Source organism: Schistocerca serialis, chromosome 3 (genome assembly GCF_023864345.2).
Source record: "Schistocerca serialis cubense isolate TAMUIC-IGC-003099 chromosome 3, iqSchSeri2.2, whole genome shotgun sequence".
NCBI lineage: Eukaryota > Metazoa > Arthropoda > Insecta > Orthoptera > Acrididae > Schistocerca > Schistocerca serialis.
This window is the reverse complement of record NC_064640.1, coordinates 961,217,917-961,237,038: the sequence shown is the minus strand read 5'-3', so window position 1 is coordinate 961,237,038 and position 19,122 is coordinate 961,217,917.

Sequence of the window (19,122 nt, the reverse complement as noted above, 5' to 3'; positions counted from 1 at the left end):
GAAGGTCCAAGGGATACAGTAAACCTCCACTGATGGATCAGAATCAATTATTGGTCTTCCAGAAGCCGCTCAAAGACAAACTCTAAGGAGATTCACTCTTCTTGTACTTAACTCGGCTTTGTGCCTTTTCTTGTTCTTAAGTCGGCAAACTGCCTTTTGTATTCAATCCCGATGCAATTTCTATGTGTCATGGTCGATGTGAAGGTCCAAGGGTGACAGTAAATCTGCTCTGGTGCATCGGAATCTATATCTGGTCACCCAGGAGCCGCTCAAATCATAAACTCTTAGAAGATTCACTCTTCTTGTATTTAAGTCGGCATTGTGCATTTTGTAATCAATCCCGTTGCAATTTCTGTGTTTCATGTTCAATGTGAAGGTCTAAGCGTTACAGTAAACCTGGACTGGTGCATCGGAACCTAATACTGGTCTCCCAGGAGCCGCTCAAAGCACTAACTCTTAGAAGATTCAATCTTCTTGTATGTAAGTCGACATTGTGAAATTTGTATTCAGTCCCGATTAAATATCTGTGTATCATGGTCAATGTGAAGGTCCAAGGGATACAGTAAACCTCCACTGATGGATCAGAATCAATTATTGGTCTTCCAGAAGCCGCTCAAAGACAAACTCTAAGGAGATTCACCCTTCTTGTACTTAACTCGGCTTTGTGCCTTTTGTATTAAATCCCGATGCAATTTCTGTGTTTCATGGTCAATGTGAATGTCTAAGGTATACAGTAATTCTACGCTGGTGCATCGGCATATAATACTGGTCTCTCAGGAGCCGCTCAAAGCACAAACTCTTAGAAGATTGACCCTTCTTGTACTTAAGTCGGCATTGAGCCATTTGTATTCAATCCCAGTGCAATTTCTGTGTTTTATGGTCAAAGTGAAGGTCCAAGGTATACTGTAAACCTTCGCTGGTGCATCGGAATCTAATACTCGTCTCCCAGGTATCGCTCAAAGCACAAACTCTTAGATGATTCACTCTTCTTGTACTGAAATCAGCACTGCGCCTTTTGTATTTAATCCCGATGCAATTTCTGTCTTTCATGTGCAATATGAAGTTCCAAGGGATACCTAAAACCTGCACTGGTGCATCGGAATCTAATACTGGTCTGCCAGGAGCCATTCAAAGCACAATCTCTTAGAAGATTAACTCTTCTTGTACTTAAGTCTGCATTATGCCTTTTGTATTCAATCATGTCTCATGGTCAATGTGAAGGTCCAAGGGTTACAGTAAATCTGCTCTGGAGCATCGGAATCTATATCTGGTCACCCACGAGCCGCTCAAATCATAAACTCTTAGAAGATTCACTCTTCTTGTAATTAAGTCGGTATTGTGCATTTTGTAATCAATCCCGTTGCCATTTCTGTGTTTCGTGGTCAATGTGTAGGTCCACGGGATGCAGTAAAGCTGCATTGGTGCATCGGAATCTAATACTGGTCTTCCATTAGCCGTTCAAAGCATAAACTCTAAGAAGAATCACTCGTCTTGTACTTAAGTCATCATTCTGCCTTTTCTATTCAATCCCGTAACAATTTCTGTGTATCACGTGCAATTTGAAGGTCCAAGGGATACAGTAAACCAGCAGTGCTGCATAGGAATCTAACACAGGTCTCCCTGGAGCTGCTCAAAGCATTAACACCTTGAAGATTCTCTCTTCGTATACTTCAGTCGGCATTGCCACCTTGTTTTCAATCCCGATGCAATTTTTATGTTTCATGGTCAATGTGAAGGTCCAAGGGATACAGTAAACCTGTACTGGTGCATCGGAATATAATTATGCTCTCCCAGGAGCCGCTCAAAGCACAAACTCTTAGAAGATTCACTCTTCTTGTACTTAAGTCGGGATTGTGCCTTTTGTATTCAATCATTATGCAATTTCTGTGTTTCATGGTCAATGTGAATGTCCAAGGGATACAGTAAACGTTCACTGGTGCATTGGAATCTAATACTGGTCTTCCAGGAGCCGTTCAAAGCACAAACTCGTAGATGATTCTCTCTTCTTTTACTTAAGTCGGCACTGCGCTTTTGTATTCAATCCCGATGCCATTTCTTTCTTTCATGTGCAATATGAAGTTCCAAGGGATACAGAAAAGCTGCAATGGTGCATCGGAATCTAAAACTGATCTCCCAGGAGCCGTTCAAAGCACAAACACTTAGAAGATACACTCTTCTTGTACTTAAATCGGCATTGTGCATTTTGTAGTCAATCCCGATGCAATTTCTGTGTTTCATGGGAAATTTGAAGGTCCAAGGGAACAGTAAACCTGCACTGATACATCTGAACCTAAAACTGGTCTCCTAGGAGCCGCTCAAAGCACAAACTCTTAGAAGATTCACTTGTCTTGTAATTAAGTCGGCATTGTGCTTTTGTATCCAATCCCGATCCAATTTCTTTGTTTCATGGTCAAAGTGAAGGTCCAAGGGATAAAGTAAACTTGCACTGATGCATCGGAATGTAATACTGGTCTCCCAGGACCCATTCAAAGCAAAATCTCTTAGAAGATTAACTCTTCTTGTCCTTAAGTCGGCATTGTGCCTTTTGTATTCAATCCCGATGCAATTTCTATGTCTCATGGTCAATGTGAAGGTCCAGGAGTTACAGTAAACCTGCACTGGTGCACCGGAACCTAATACTGGTCTCCCAGGAGCCGCTCAAAGCACTAACTCTTAGGTGATTCATTCTTCTTGTACGTAAGTCGGCATTGTGCCATTTGTATTCAATCCCGATCCGATATCTGTGTCTCATGGTCAATGTGAAGGTCCAAGGGATACAGGAAACCTCCACTGTTGGATCGGAAATCATTATTGGTCTTCCTGGAGCCGCTCAAAAGACAAACTCTAAGAAGATTCACTCTTCTTGTACTTAACACGGCATTGTGTGTTTTGTATTCAATCCCGAGGCAATTTCCGTGTTTCATGGTCAATGTGAATGTACACGGCATACAGTAAACCTGCACTGATGCATCTGAATCTAATACTGGTCTCCCAGGAGCCGCTCAAAGCACAAACTCTTAGAAGATTCACTCTTCTTGTACTTCAGTCGGGATTGTGCCTTTTGTATTCAATCCCGATGCAATTCCTGTGTTTCATGGTCAAAGTGAAGGTCTAAGGTATACAGTAAACCTACGCTGGTGCATCGGAATCTAATACTTGTTTCCCAGGAGCCGTTCAAATCACAAACTCTTAGAAGTTTCACTCTTCTTGTACTTAAGTCGGCATTGTGCCTTTTGTATTCAATCCCGATGATATTTCTATGATTCATGGTCAGCGTGAAGGTCCAAGGGATACAGTAAACCTGAGCTGATGCATCGGAATGTAATACTGGTCTCCCAGGAGCCGCTCCAAGCACAAACTCTTAAAAGTTTCACTCTTCTTCTACTTAAGTTGGCATTGTGAACTTTGTATTCAATCCCGATGGAAAATCCGTGTTTCATGACCATTAGGAAAGTCCAAGGGTTACAGTTAACCTGCACTGGTGCAGCGGAATCTAATACTGGACTCCCAGGAGCCGCTCTTAGAAGATTCACTCTTCTTGTACTGAAAACGGCATTGTGCATTTTGCATTCAATCCCGATGCAATTTCTGTGTTTCATGGTCAATGTGAAGGTCCAGGGGATACAGCAACCTTGAATTAATGCATCAGATAGTAATACTGGTCTCCCAGGAGCCGCTAAAACTCAAACTCTTTGAAGATTCACTCATCTTGTACTTAAGTCGGCATTATGCTCTTTGTATTCATTCCCGATGCAATTTCTGTGTTTCATGGTCCAAGACATACAGTAAAGCAGCACTGGTACATCGGAATCTTATACTGGCCTCGTAAGAGCCGTTCAAAGCACAAACTCTTAGAAGAATCATTCTTCTTGTAGTAAAGTTGGCATTGTGGATTTTGTATTCAATCCCGTTGCAATTTCTGTTATTCATGGTCAATTTGAAGGTCCATGGAACACTGTAAATCTGCACTAATTCATCTGAATCTAATACAGGCCTCCCAGGAGATGCTCAAAGTACTAACACTTAGAAGATTCACTCTTCTTGTACTTAAGTCATCATTTTGTCTTTTCTATTCAATTCCGATGCAATTTCTGTGTTTAATGGTCAATATGAATGTCCAAGGGATACAGTAATCCTGCACTGGTGCATCGGAATCCAATACCGGTCTCCCACGAGTCGCTCAAAGCACAAACTCTTAGAAGATCACTCTTCTTCTACTTAAGTCATCATTCTGTCTATTGTATTCAATACCGATGCAATTTCTGTGTTTCATATTCAATGTGAAGGTGCAAGGGATACAGCAAACCTGCATTGGTGCATCGGAATCAAATACCGGTCTCCCAGGAGCCGTTCAAAGCACAAAGTCTTAGAAGATTCACTCTTCGTGCACTTAAGTCAGCATTGTGCATTTAGTATTCAATCCTGATGCATTAACAGTGTTTCTTCTGCAATGTTAAGGTCCAAGCGATACAGTAAACTTGCACAGCTGCATCGGAATCTAATACTGGCCTCCCATAAGGCGTTCAAAACACAAACTCTTAGAAGATTCACTGTTCTTGTACTTAAGTCAGCATTGAGCCTTTTTTATTCGATCTCGATGCAAGTTATGTATTTCATGCACAATGTGAAGGTCCAAGGGTTGCAGTTAACCTGAAATGGTGCAGCGGAATCTAATACTGGACTCCCAGGTGCCGCACAAAGCACTAAGTCTTAAAAGATTCATTCTTCTTGTACTTATGTCGGCAGTGTGCCTTTAGTATTCAATACCAATACAATTTCTGAGTTTCATGGTCAATGTGGAGGTCCTAGGGATAGAGTAAACCTGCACTGGTGCTTCGGAATCTAATTCTGGTCTACAAGTAGCCTCTCAAAGCACAAAATCTCAGAAGATCCACTTTTCTGGAACTCAAGTCGGGATTGTGCCTTTTGTATTCAATCTCGATGCAATTTCTGTGTTTCGTGGTCACTGTGAAGGTCCAAGGTATACAGTATACCAGCACTGGTGCATCGGTATGTAATACTGGTCTCTCAGGAGCCACTCAAAGCACTAACTCTTAGAAGATTCTCTCTTCTTGTACTTAAGACAGCATTGTGCCTTTAGTATTCATTCCCGATGCAATTACAGTGTTTCATGGTTAATGTGAAAGTCCAAGGTATAGAGTAAACCTGCACTGGTGAATCGGGATCTAATACTGGTATCGCAGGAGCCACTCAAAGCACAAACTCTTAGACCATTCACTCTTCTTGTACTTAAGCCGGCATTGTGCCTTTGGTATTCAATCCCGATGCAATTTCTGTGTTTCATGTGCAATTTGAAGGTCCAAGGGATACAGTAAACCTGCACTGGTACATCGGAAAGTAATACTGGTCTCCCAGGAGCCGTTCAAAGCACAAACTCCTAGAAGATTAAATCTTCTTGTACTTAAGTCAGCATTGTGCCTTTTGTATTCAATCCCGATGCTCTTCCTGTGCTTCATGGTCAATGTGAAGGTCCAAGGGATAGAGTAAACATGCACTGATGCATCGTAATCTAATACAGATCTCCCAGGAGCCGCTCAAAGCAGAAACTCTTAGAAGATCCACTCTTCTTGTACTTAAGTCGGCATTATGCTCTTTGTATTCAATCCCGTTGCAATTTCTGTTATTCATGGTCAATTCGAAAGTCCAAGGAACACTATAAATCTGCACTGACTCATCTGAATCTAATACTGGTCTCCCAGGAGCAGCTCAAATCACAAAATCTTAGAAGATTCACTCCACTCGTACTTAACTCGGCATTGTCCCTCTTGTATTCAATCCCGATGCAATTTGTGTGTTTCATGGTCAATGTGAAGGTCCAAGGCTTACTGTAAACCTACGCTGGAGCATCGGAAACTAATACTGGTCTCCAGGAGCCGGCTTAAAGTACAAAAACCAAGAAAATTCACTCATCTTGTACTTAAGTCGTCATTGTGCGTTTTGTATTCAATCCCGATGCAAATTCTGTGTTACATGGTCAATGTGAAGGTCCATGGGAGACAGTAAACCTGCACTGGCGCATCGGAATCTAATACTGGTCTCCCAGGAGCCACTCAAAGCACAAACTCTTAGAAGATTCACTCCTCTTGTACTTAAATCTGCATTGTGCATTTTGCATTCAATCCAGAAGCAGTTTCTGTGTTTCATGGTCAATGTGTAGGTCCAATTGATACAGTAAACCTGCATTGGTGCATCGGAATCTAATACTGGTCTCCCAGGATCCTTTCAAAGCACAAACTCTTAGACCATTCACTCTTCTTGTACTTAAACCGGCTTTCTGCATTTGGTATTCAATTCCGATGCAATTTCTGTGTTTCATGTGCAATTTGGAGGACCAAGGGATACAGTAAACCGGCACAGGTGCATCGGAAATTAATTCTGGTCTCCAAGGGGCCGCTCAAAGCACAAACTCCTAGATTATTCATTCTACTAGTACTTAAGTCGGCATTGCGACTTTTGTATTCACTCCCGATGCAATTTCTGGGTTTCATCCTTAATGTGTTGGTCCAAGGGATACAGTAATACTGCACTGGTACATCGGAATCTAATACTGCTCTCCCAGGGCCGTTCAAAGCGTAATACACTTGGATGATTCACTCTTCCTGTACTTAAGTAGGCATTGTGCTTTTTGTCTTCAATCCCGATGCAATTTCTGAGTTTCTTGTGCAATGTTAAGGTCCAAGGGATAGAGTAAACCGGCACTTTTGCATCGGAATCTAATACTGGTCTCCCAGGAGCCGTTCAAAACACAACTCTTAGAAGATCCACTGTTCTTGTCCTTCAGTCGACATTGTGCATTATCTATTCAATCCCATTGCAATATCTGTGTTTCGTTGTCAATGTTTAGGTCCAAGGTATAGAGTAAACCTGCATTGGTGCATCGGAATCTAATACAGGTCTCCCATTAGCCGTTCAAAGCGCAAACTCTTAGAAGATTCACTCTTCTTGTCCTTAAGTCTGCATTGTGCCTTTCGTATTCAATCCCGATGCAATTTGTGTGTTTCATGGTCAATGTGAAGGTCCAAGGTATACAGTAAACCTACGCTGGTACTTCGGAATCTGATACTGGTCTCCCAGGAGCCGCTCAAAGCACAAACTCATAGAAGATTCACTCTTCTTGTACTTAAGTCGGCAATGTGCATTTTATATTCAATCCCGATGCAACATCTGTTTTTCATGGTTAATGTGAAGGTCCAAGGGATACAGTAAACCTGCACTGCTGCATCGGAATCTAATACTGGTCTCCCAGGAGCCGCTCTAATCTCTAACGCTAAGAAGATTCTCTCTTCATGTACTTAAGTCGGCATTGTGCCTTTTGTATTCAATCCCGATTCAATTTCTGTGGCTCATGGTCAATGTGAAGGTCCAAGGATTACACTAAACCAGGACTGGTGCATCGGAATCTAATACTGGAATCCCCGGAGCCGCTCAAAGCACAAACCCTTAGAGGATTCTCTCTTCTTGTACTTAAGTCGGGATTATGCCCTTTGTATCCAATCCCGATACAATTTCTCTGTTTCATGGTCAATGTGAAGGACCAAGGGATACAGTAAACCTGCACTGGTGCATCGGAATCTAATACTGGTCTCCCAGGAGCCGCTCAAAGCACAAACTGTTGGAAGATTCACTCATCTTGTACTTAAGCCGGCATTGTGCCTTTTGTATTCAATCCCGATGCAATTTCTGTGTTGCATGGTCAAGGTGAAGGTCAAAGGGATACAGCAAACCTGCACTAGTGCATCGAAATCTAATACTGGTCTCCCAGGAGCCGCTCAAAGCACTAAAACTTACAAGATTCTCTCTTCTTGTACTTAAGTCGGCCTTGTGGCATTTGTATTCAATCCCGATCTAATTTCCGTGTTTCATGGTTAATGTGAAGGTCCAAGGGATAGAGTAAAACTGCACTGGTGCATTAGAATCTAATACTGGTCTCCCTGGAGTCGCTCAAAGTACAAACTCTTAGAAGATTCACTCTTCTTGTACTTAAGTCGGCATTGTGCCTTTTGTAATCAATCCCGATACAATTCCTGTGTCTCATGGTGAATGTGAAAGACCAAGGGATACAGTAAACCTGTATTGGTGCATCAGAATGTAATTCTGGTCTCCCAGGAGCCGTTCAAAGCACAAACTCTAGGAAGATTCACTCTTCTTGTACTTAAGTCACCATTGTGCCTTTTGTATTCAATCCCGATGTAACTTCTGTGTTTCATGTGCAATGTGAAAGTCCAAGAGATACAATAAACCTGCAGTTCTGCATCGGATTCTAATACTGGTCTCCCAGGAGCCGTTCATAGCGCAAACTCTTAGAAGATTCACTGTTCTTGTACTTAAATCAGCATTGTGCCGTTTGTATTCAATCCCTATGCATGTTCTGTGTTTCATGGTCAATGTGAAGGTATTAGAGATACAGTTAACCTGCACAGGTCCAGCGGAATCTAATACTGGACTCCCAGGAGCCGCTCAAAGCACAAACCCTTAGAGGATTCACTCGTCTTGTACTTAAGTCGGGATTATGCACTTTGTATCCAATCCCGATACAATTTATCTGTTTCATGGTCAATGTGAAGGACCAAGGGATACCATAAACCTGCACTCGTGCATCGGAATCTAATACTGGTCTCCCAGGAGCCGCACAAATCACAAATTCTTAGAAGATTCACTCCTCTCGTACTTAACTCGGCATTGTGCCTTTTGTATTCAATCCCTATGCATATTCCTTGTTTCATGTGCAATGTTAACGTCCAAAGCATACAGTAAACCTGCACTGGTGCATCGGATTCAAATACTGGTCTCCCAGGAGCCGTTCAAAGCTCAAACTCTTAGAAGATTCACTGTTCTTGTACTTATGTCGGCATTGTGCCTTCTGTATTCAATCGCGATGCGATTTGTGTCTTTCATGGTCAATGAGAAGGTCCTAGGGATACAGTAAACCTGCACTTTTGCATCGGAATCCAATACTGGTCTCCCAGGAGCCGTTCAAATACAAACTCTTAGAAGATTCACTCTTCTTGTACTTATGTCGGCATTGTGTTTTTGTATCCAATCCCTATGCAATTTCTTTGTTTCATGGTCAATGTGAAGTTGGAAGGTATATAGTAAATCTACACTGGTGCATCGGAATCTAATACTGGTCTCCCAGGAGCCGTACAAAGCACAAACTCTTAGATGATTCATTCTTCTTGTACTTAAGTCGGCATTGTGCCTTTTGTATTCAATCCCGATGCAATTTCCGTTTCTCATCGTCAATGTGAAGGTCCAAGGGTTGCAGTAACCCTGCAATGGTGCATCGGAATCTAATTCTGGTCTCCCAGGGGCCGCTCAAGCAAGAGCTTGTAGAATATTCCCTCTTCTTGTACTTAAGACGGGTTTGTGCCTTTTGTATTCAAACCCGATTCAATTTCTGTGTTTCATGGTCAATGTGAAGCTCCAAGGTATACAGTAAACCTACGCTGGTGCATCGGAATCTAATACTGGTCTCCTAGGAGACGCTAAAAGCACAAACTCTTAGATGACTCAATCTTCTGGGACTTAAGTCGGCATTGTGCCTTTTGTATTCAATCCCGATGTAAATTCTGTGTTTCATGGTCAAGGTAAAGCTCCAAGGTATACAGTAAACCTACGCTGGTGCATCGGAATCTAATACTGGTCTCCCAGGAGCCGCTCAAATCACAAAACCTTATAAGATTCACTCCCCTTGTATTTAAGCCGGCATTGTGCTTTTGTATTACATCCCGATGCAACTTCTGTGTTTCTTGGTTAATGTGAAGTTCCAACGGATAGAATAAACCTGCACTGGTGCATCGGACACTAATACTAGTCTCCCAGGAGTCGCTCAAAGCACAAACTCTTAGAAGATTCAATCTTCTTCTACATAAGTCGCATTCTGTCTTTTGTATTCAATCCCGATGCATTTCCTGTGTTTAACGGTCAATGTGAAGGTCCAAGGGATCGAGTAAACTTGCACTGATACACCGGAATCTAATACTGATCTCCCAGGAGGCGCTCAAAGCACAAACTCTAACAAGATTCACTCATATTGTACTTAAATGGGCATTGTGCATTTTGTATTCAACCCCGATGTAATTACTGCGTTTCATGTGCAATGTGAAGGTCCAAAGTATACTGTAAACCTACGCTGGTGCATCTGACCGAATACTGGTCTCCAGGAGCCGGCTTTTAGCACAAACACTTAGAAGATTCACTGTTCTAGTACTTAAGTCGGCATTTGCCTTTTGTGTTCAATCCCGATGCAATTTCTGTGTTTCATGTCAATGTGAAGGTCCACGCGATACAGTAAACCTGCACTGGCGCATCGGAATCTAATACTGCCCTCCCAGGAGCCGACCAAAGTACAAACTCTAGGAAGATTCTCTCTTCTGGTACTTAATTCGGCATTGTGCCTTTTGTATTCAATCGCGATTCAATTTCTGTGTTTCATTTGCAATGTGAAGGTCCAAGGGATACAGTAAACCTGCACTGGTGCACCAGCATCTATTACTGGTCTCCCAGGAGCCGTACAAAGTACAAACTCTTGGAAGATTCACTCTTCTTGTACTTAAGTCGGCATTGTGCCTTTTGTATTCAATCCCGATGCAATTTCAGTGTTTCATGGTTAATGTGGAGGTCGAAGCATTACAGTAAACCTGCACTGGCGCAACGGAATCTAATTCTGGTATCCCAGGAGCCGCTCAAAGCACAAACTCTTAGATGATTCACTCATCTTGTACTTAAGTCGGGATTGTGCCTTTTGTATTCAATCCCGATGCAATTTGTATGTTTCATGGTCAATGTGAAGGTCCAAGGTATATAGTAAACCTACGCTGGTGCTTCGGAATCTAATACTGAACTCCCAGGAGCCGCTCAAAGCACAAACTCTTAGAAGATTCACTCTCCTTATACTTAAGTCGGGATTGTGCCTTTTGTACTCAATCCCGATGTATTTTCTGAGTTTCATGGACAATGTGATGGACCAAGGGATACAGTAAACCTGCACTGGTGCATCGGAAATTAATTCTGGTCTCCAAGGGGCCGCTCAAAGCACAAACCCTTAGAGGATTCACTCTTGTAGTACTTCAGACGGCATTGCGTTATTGTATTCATTCCCGATGCAATTTCTGTGTATCATGCTCAATGTGTAGGTCCAAGGGATACAGTAAACCTGTATTGGTGCATCAGAATCTAATACCCGTCTCCGAGGAGCCGTTCAAAGCGTAATACACTTGGATAATTCACTCTTCTTGTACTTAAGTAGTCTTTGTGCTTTTTGTCTTCAATCCCGATACAATTTCTGTGTTTCTTGTGCAATGTTAAGGTCCAACGTATACAGTAAACCTGCACTGGTGCATCGGATTCTAATACTGGTCTCCCAGGAGCCGTTCAAAACACATACTCTTAGAAGGTCCACTCTTCTTGTCCTTCAGTCGGCATTGTGCCTTATCTATTCAATCCCGATGCAATTTCTGTGTTTCGTTGTCAATGTGAAGGTCCAAGGTATGGAGTTATCCTGCATTGGTGCATCGGAATCTAATGCAGGTCACTCAGGAGCCGTTCAAAGCACAAGCTCTTGGAAGATTCACTCTTCTTGTACTTAACTCGGCATTGTGCCTTTTGTATTCAATCCCGATGCAATTCCTGTGTTTCATTGTCAATGTGAAGATCCAAGGTATACAGTAAACCTACGCTGGCGCATCGGAATCCAATACTGGACTCCCAGGAGCCGCTCAAAACACAAACTGTTAGAAGATTCACTCATCTTGTACTTAAGTCGGCATTGTGCCTTTTGTATTCAATCCCGATGCAATTTCTTTGTTACATGGTCAATGTGATGGTCAAAGGGATACAGTAAACCTCCACTAGTGCATCGGAATCTAATACTGGTCTCCCAGGAGACGCTCAAAGCACTAACACTTACAAGATTCTTTCTTCTTGTACTTAAGTCGGCATTGTGGCTTTTGTATTCAATCCCGATGTAATTTTCGTGTTTCATGGTTAATGTTAAGGTCGAAGGGATAGAGTAAACCAGCACTGGTGTATCGGATTCTAATACTGGTCTCCCTGGAGTCGCTCAAAGTACAAACTCTTGGAAGATTAACTCTTCTTGTACGTAAGTCGGCATTCTGCCTTTTGTAATCAATCCCGATACAATTTCTGTGTTTCATGGTCAATATGAAAGTCCAAGGGATACAGTAAACCTGTATTGGTTCATCAGAATCTAATACTGGGCTCCCAGGAGCCGTTCAAAGCACAAACTCTTGGAAGATTCACACCTTCTTGTACTTGAGTCGGGAGTGTGCCTTTTGTATTGAATCCCGATGCAATTTGTGTGATTCATGGTCAATGTGAAGGTCGAAGGTATACAGTAGACCTAACCTGGTGCTTCGGAATCTAATACTGATCTCCCAGGAGCCGCTCAAAGCACAAGCTCTTAGAAGAATCACTCTTCTTGTACTTAAGTCAGCATTGTGCCTTCTGTATTCAATCCCAATGCGATTTCTGTCTTTCATGGTCAATGTGAAGATCCAAGGGATACAGTAAACCTGCACTTTTGCATCGGAATCTAATACTGGTCTCCCAGGAGCCGTTCAAATACAAACTCTTAGAAGATTCACTCTTCTTGTACTTATGTCGGCATTGAGCTTTTGTATCCAATCCCGATGCAATTTCTGTGTTTCATGGTCAATGTGAATGTCCAACAGATACAGTAAACCTGCACTGGTGCATCGGAATCTAATACCGGTCTCCCAGGAGCCGCTCAAAGCACAAACTGTTAGAAGATCCACTCTTCTCCTACTTCAGTCGGCATTGTGCCTTTTCTATTCAATCTCGATGCAATTTCTGTGTATCATTGTCAATGTGAAGGTACACGGAATAGAGTATAATTGCACTGGTGTATCAGAATCTAATAGAGATATCCCAGGAGCCGCTCAAAGCACAAGATCTTAGAACATTCACTCTTCTTGTACTTAAGTCGGCATTGTGCCTTTTGTATTCAATCCCAATGCAATTTCTTTGTTTCATGGTCAATGTCAAGTTCCAAGGTATACAGTAAACCTACACTGGTGCATCGGAATCTCATACTGGTCTCCCAGGAGCTGTACAAAGCACAAACTCTTAGATGATTATACTCTTCTTGTACTTAAGTCGGCATTGTGCCTTTTGTATTCAATCCCGATGCAATTTCCGTTTCTCATCGTCAATGTGAAGGTCCAAGGGTTGCAGTAAACCTGTAATGGTGCATCGGAATCTAATTCTGGTCTCCCAGGAGCCGCTCAAGCAAGAGCTCGTAGAATATTCCCTCTTCTTGTACTTAAGACGGGATTGTGCCTTTTGTATTCAAACCCGATTCAATTTCTGTGTTTCATGGTCAATGTGAAGCTCCAAGGTATACAGTAAAACTATGCTGGTGCATCGGAATCTAATACTGGTCTCCTAGGAGACGCTCAAAGCACAAACTCTTAGATGACTCAATCTTCTGGGACTTAAGTTGGCATTGTGCCTTTTGTATTCAATCCCGATGCAAATTCTGTGTTTCATGGTCAAGGTAAAGCTCCAAGGTATACAGTAAACCTACGCTGGTGCATCGGAATCTAATACTGGTCTCCCAGGAGCCGCTCAAAGCACAAAACCTTTGAAGATTCACTCCCCTTGTATTTAAGCCGGCATTGTGCTTTTGTATTACATCCCGATGATATGTTAAATGGTTAATGTGAAGGTCCAACGGATAGAATAAACCTGCACTGGTGCATCGGACACTAATACTGGTCTCCCAGGAGTCGCTCAAAGCACAAACTCTTAGAAGATTCAATCTTCTTCTACTTAAGTCGCATTGTGTCTTTTGTATTCAATCCCGATGCATTTTCTGTGTTTCACGGTCAATGTGAAGGTCCAAGTGATCGAGTAAACTTGCACTGATGCACCGGAATCTAATACTGAACTCCGAGGAGGCGCTCAAAGCAAAAACTCTTAGAAGACTCACTCTTCTTGTACTTAAGTCGGCATTGTGCCTTTTGTATTCAATCCCGATGCAATTTGTGTGTTTCATGGTCAATGTGAAGGTCCAAGGTATGTAGTAAACCTACGCTGGTGCTTCGGAATCTAATACTGAACTCCCAGGAGCCGCTCAAAGCACAAACTCTTAGAAGATTCACTCTTCTTGTACTTAAGTCGGGATTCTGCCTTATCTATTCAATCCTGATGGAATTTCTGTGTTTCGTTTCAATGTGAAGGTCCAAGGTATGGAGTTATCCTGCATTGGTGCATCGGAATCTAATACAGGTCACTCAGGAGCCGTTCAAAGCACAAGCTCTTGGAAGATTCACTCTTCTTGTACTTAAGTCGGCATTGTGCCTTTTGTATTCAATCCCGATGCAATTAGTGTGTTTCATGGTCAATGTGAAGGTACAAGGTATACACTAAACCTACGATGGCACTTCAGAATCTAATTCTCGTCTCCCAGGAGCCGCTCAAAGCACAAACTCTTAGAAGATTCACTTTTCTTGTATTTAAGTCGGCAATGTGCGTTTTGTATTCAATCCCGATGCAATTTCTGTGTTTCATGGTTAATGTGACGGTCCAAGGGATAGAGTAAACCTGCACTGGTGCATCCGAATCTAATACTGGTCTCTCTGGAGTCGCTGAAAGTACAAACTCTTGGTAGATTTACTTTTCTTGTACTTAAGTCGGAATTGTGCCTTTTATAATCAATCCCGATAAAATTTATGTGTTTCATGGTCAATGTGAAAGTCCAAGGGATACAGTAAACCTGTATTGGTGCTTCAGAATCTAATACCCGTCTCCCAGGAGCCGTTCAAAGCTCAATCTCTTTGAAGAATCACACTTCTTGTACTTGAGTCGGGACTGTGCCTTTTGTATCCAATCCCGATGCAATTTCTGTGTTTCACGGTCAATGTGAAGGTCCAAGGGATAGAGTAAACTTACACTGATACATCGGAATCTAATAGTGATCTCCCAGGAGCCGCTCAAAGCACAAACTCTTTCAAGATTCACTCCACTTGTACTTAAGTGGGCATTGTGCATTTAGTATTCAATCCCGATGTAGTTTCGGCGTTTCATGTGCAATGTGAAGGTCCAAGGGATACAGCAAACCTGCACTGGTGCTTGGGATTCTAATACTGGTCTCCCAGGAGCCGTTCAAAGCTCAAACTCTTAGCAGATTCACTGTTCTAGTACTTAAGTCAGCTTTGTGACTTTTTGTATTCAATCCCGATGCAATTTCTGTGTTTCAAGCATAATGAGAAGGTCCAAGGGATTAAGTAAACGTGCACTTTTGCATCGGAATCTAATACTGGTCTCCCAGGAGCCGTTCAAAGCACAAACTCCTAGATGATCCACTCTTCTTGCACTTCAGTCGGCATTGAGCCTTTTCTATTCAATACCGATGCAATTTCTGTGTTTCATAGTCAATGTGAAGGTCCAAGGGATAGAGTAAACCTGCATTGGAGCATCGGAATCTAATTCAGGTCTCCCAGGAGCCGTTCAAAGCATAAACTCTTGGAAGATTCACTCTTCTTGTACTTAAGTCGGCATTGTGTCTTTTGCATTCAATACCGATGCATTTTCTGTGTTTCATGGTTAATGTGAAGGTCCAAGGGGTACAGTAAACCTGCACTGGTGCGTCGGAATCTGATACTTGTGTCCCAGGAATCGCTCAAAACATAAACTCTTAGAAGACTTACTCTTCTCGTACTTAAGTCGGGATTGTGCCTCTTGTATTCAATCCCAATGCAATTTGTCTGTTTCATGGTCAATGTGAAGGTCCAAGGTATACAGTAAGCCTACGCTGGCGCATCGGAATCTAATACTGATCTCCCAGGAGCCGCTCAAGCACTAACTCTTAGAAGATTCTCTCTTCTAGTACTTAAGTCAGCATTGCGGCTTTTGTATTCAATCCCGATGCAATTTCTGTGTTTCATGTACAATGTGAAGCTCCAAGGGATACCGAAACCCTGCACTTGGGCATTGGAATCTAATACTGGTCTCCCAATAGCCGTTCAAAGCACAAACTCTTAGAGGATTCTATCTTCTTGTACTTAAGTCGGCATTGTGCCTTTCGTATTTAATCCCGAAGTAATTTCTGAGTTTCATGGTCAAGTGAAGGTCCAAGGCATACAGAAAAACTACGATGGTTAATCGGAATCTGATAAAGGTCTCCCAGAAGCCGCTCAAAGCACAAACTCTTAGAAGATTCACACTTCTTGTACTTGAGTAGGAATTGTTCCTTTTGTACGCAATCGCAATGCAATTTCTGTGTTTCTTGGTCAATGCGAAAGTCCAAGGGAAACACTAAACCAGCACTGGTGCATTGGAATCTAATACTGGTCTCCCAGAAGCCGTTAAAAGCACAAACTCTTATAAGATTCTCTCTTCTTGTACTTAAGTCGGCATTGTGTCTTTTGCATTCAATACCGATGCATTTTCTGTGTTTCATGGTTAATGTGAAGATCCAAGGGGTACAGTAAACCTGCACTGGTGCGTCGGAATCTGATACTTGTGTCCCAAGGAATCGCTCAAAACATAAACTCTTAGAAGACTTACTCTTCTCGTACTTAAGTCGGGATTGTGCCTCTTGTATTCAATCCCAATGCAATTTGTCTGTTTCATGGTCAATGTGAAGGTCCAAGGTATACAGTAAACAAACGCTGGCGCTTCGGAATCTAATACTGGTCTCCCAGGAGCCGCTCAAAACACTAACTTTTAGAAGATTCTCTCTTCTAGTACTTATGTCGGCATTGCGGCTTTTGTATTCAATCCCGATGCAATTTCTGTGTTTCACGGTCAATGTGAAGGTCCAAGGGATAGAGTAAACTTGCACTGATGCATCGGAATCTAATACTGATCTCCCAGGAGCCGCTCAAAGCACAAACTCTTACAAGATTCACTAATCTTGTACTTAAGTGGGCATTGTGCATTTTGTATTCAATCCCTATGTAATTTCTGCGTTTCATGTGCAATGTGAAGGGCCAAGGTATACAGTAAACCTACGCTGGTGCATTGGAATCTAATACTGGTCTCCCAGGAGCCGGCTTAAAGGACAAACACTTAGAAGATTCACTCTTCTTTCACTTAAGTCGGCAATGTGCCTTTTGTATTGAATCCCGATGCAATTTCTGAGTTTCATGGTCAATGTGAATGTCAAAGGGATATAGTAAACTGGCACTAGTGCATCGGAATCTAATACTTTTCTCCCAGGAGCCGCTCAAAGCACTAACTCCTAGAAGATTCTCTCTTCTTGTACTTATGTCGGCATTGCGGCTTTTGTTTGCAGTCCCGATTCAATATCTGTGTTTCGTGGTCGATGTGAAGGTCCAAGGTATACAGTAAACCTACGCTGGTACATCGGAATCTAATTCTGATCTCCCAGGAGCCGCTCAAAACACAACTCTTAGAAGGTTAACACTTCTTGCCCTTAGGTCGGCATTGTGCTTTTTGTATTCTATCCCGATGCAATTTCTTTCTTTCATGGTCAATGTGAAGGTCCAAGGGATACAGTAAACCTGCACTAGTGCATGGGAATCTAATACTGGTCTCCCCGGAGCCGCTCAAATCACTAACTCTTAGAAGATTCTCTCTTCTTGTACTTCAGTCGACATTGTGCCTTTTCTATTCAATACCGATGCAATTTCTGCGTTTCATTGTCAATGTGAAGGTCCAAGATTAAAGTAAACCTGCATTGGAGCATCGGAATCTAATACAGGCCTCCCAGGAGCTGTTCAAAGCAAAAACTCTTGAAAGATTCACTCTTCTTGTACTTAAGTCAGCATTGTGTCTTTTGTATTCAATCCCGATGCAATTTCTGTGTTTGTGCAATGTGAAGATCCAAGGGATACAGTAAACCTGCACTGGTGCACCGGCATCTAAGACTGGTCTCCCAGGAGCCGTACAAACCACAAACTATTAGAAGATTAACTCTTCTTGTACTTAAGTCGGCATTGTGCCTTTTGTATTCTATTCCGATGCAATTTCTGTGTCTAATGGTCAATGTGAAGGTCCAAGGGTTACAGTAAACCTGCACTGGTGCATCGGAATCTAATTCTGGTCATCCAGGTACCGCTCAAAGCACACACTCTTAGAAGATTAACTCTTCTTTTACTTAAGACGGAAATGTGGCTTTTGTATTCTATCCCGATGCAATTTCTGTCTTTCATGGTCAATGTGAAGGTCCAAGGGATACAGTGGAACTGCACCGTTGCATCGGAATCTAATACTGGTCTCCCAGGGGCCACTCAAAGCACAAACTCTTAGAAGATTCACTTTTCTTTTACTTAAGTCGGGATTGTGCCTTTTGTATTCAATCCCTATGCAATTTGTCTGATTCATGGTTAATGTGAAGGTCCGAGGTATTCAGTAAACCTACGCTGGCGCTTCGGAATCTAATACTGGTCTCCCAGGAGCCGCTCAAAGCACAAACTCATAGAAGATTCACTCTTCTTGTACTTAAGTCGGCATTGTGCCTTTTGAATTCAATCCTGATGCAATTTCTGTGTCTCTGGTCAATGTGAATGTCCAAGGGTTAAGGTATACCTGGACTGGTGCATCGGAATCTAATTCTGATCTCCCAGGGGCCGCTCAAACACAAATGCTTAGAAATTCACTCTACTTGTACTTAAGTCGCGATTGTGTCTTTTGTATTCAATCCCGATGCAATTTCTATGTTTCATGGTCAATGTGAAGGTCCAAGGCATACAGTAAACATACAATGGTGCATCGGAATCTAATACTGGTCTCCCCGGCGCCGCTCAAAGCACAAACCCATAGAAGATTCACACATCCTGTACTTAAGTCGGCATTGTTCCTTTTGTATTCAATCCCGATGCAATTTCTGTGTTTCTTGGTCAATGTGAAAGTCCAAGGGATACAGTAAACCAGCACTCTTGCATTGGAATCTACTACTGGTCTCCAAGAAGCCGTTCAAAGCACAAACCCTTCGATGATTCAATCTTCTTGTACTTAAGCCGACATTGTGCCTTTTGTATTCAATCCCGATGCAATTTCTGTGTTTCATGGTCAATGTGAAGTTTCAAGGGATAGAGTAAACCTGCATTGGAGCACCGGAATGTAATACTCGTCTCCCAGGAACCGTACAGA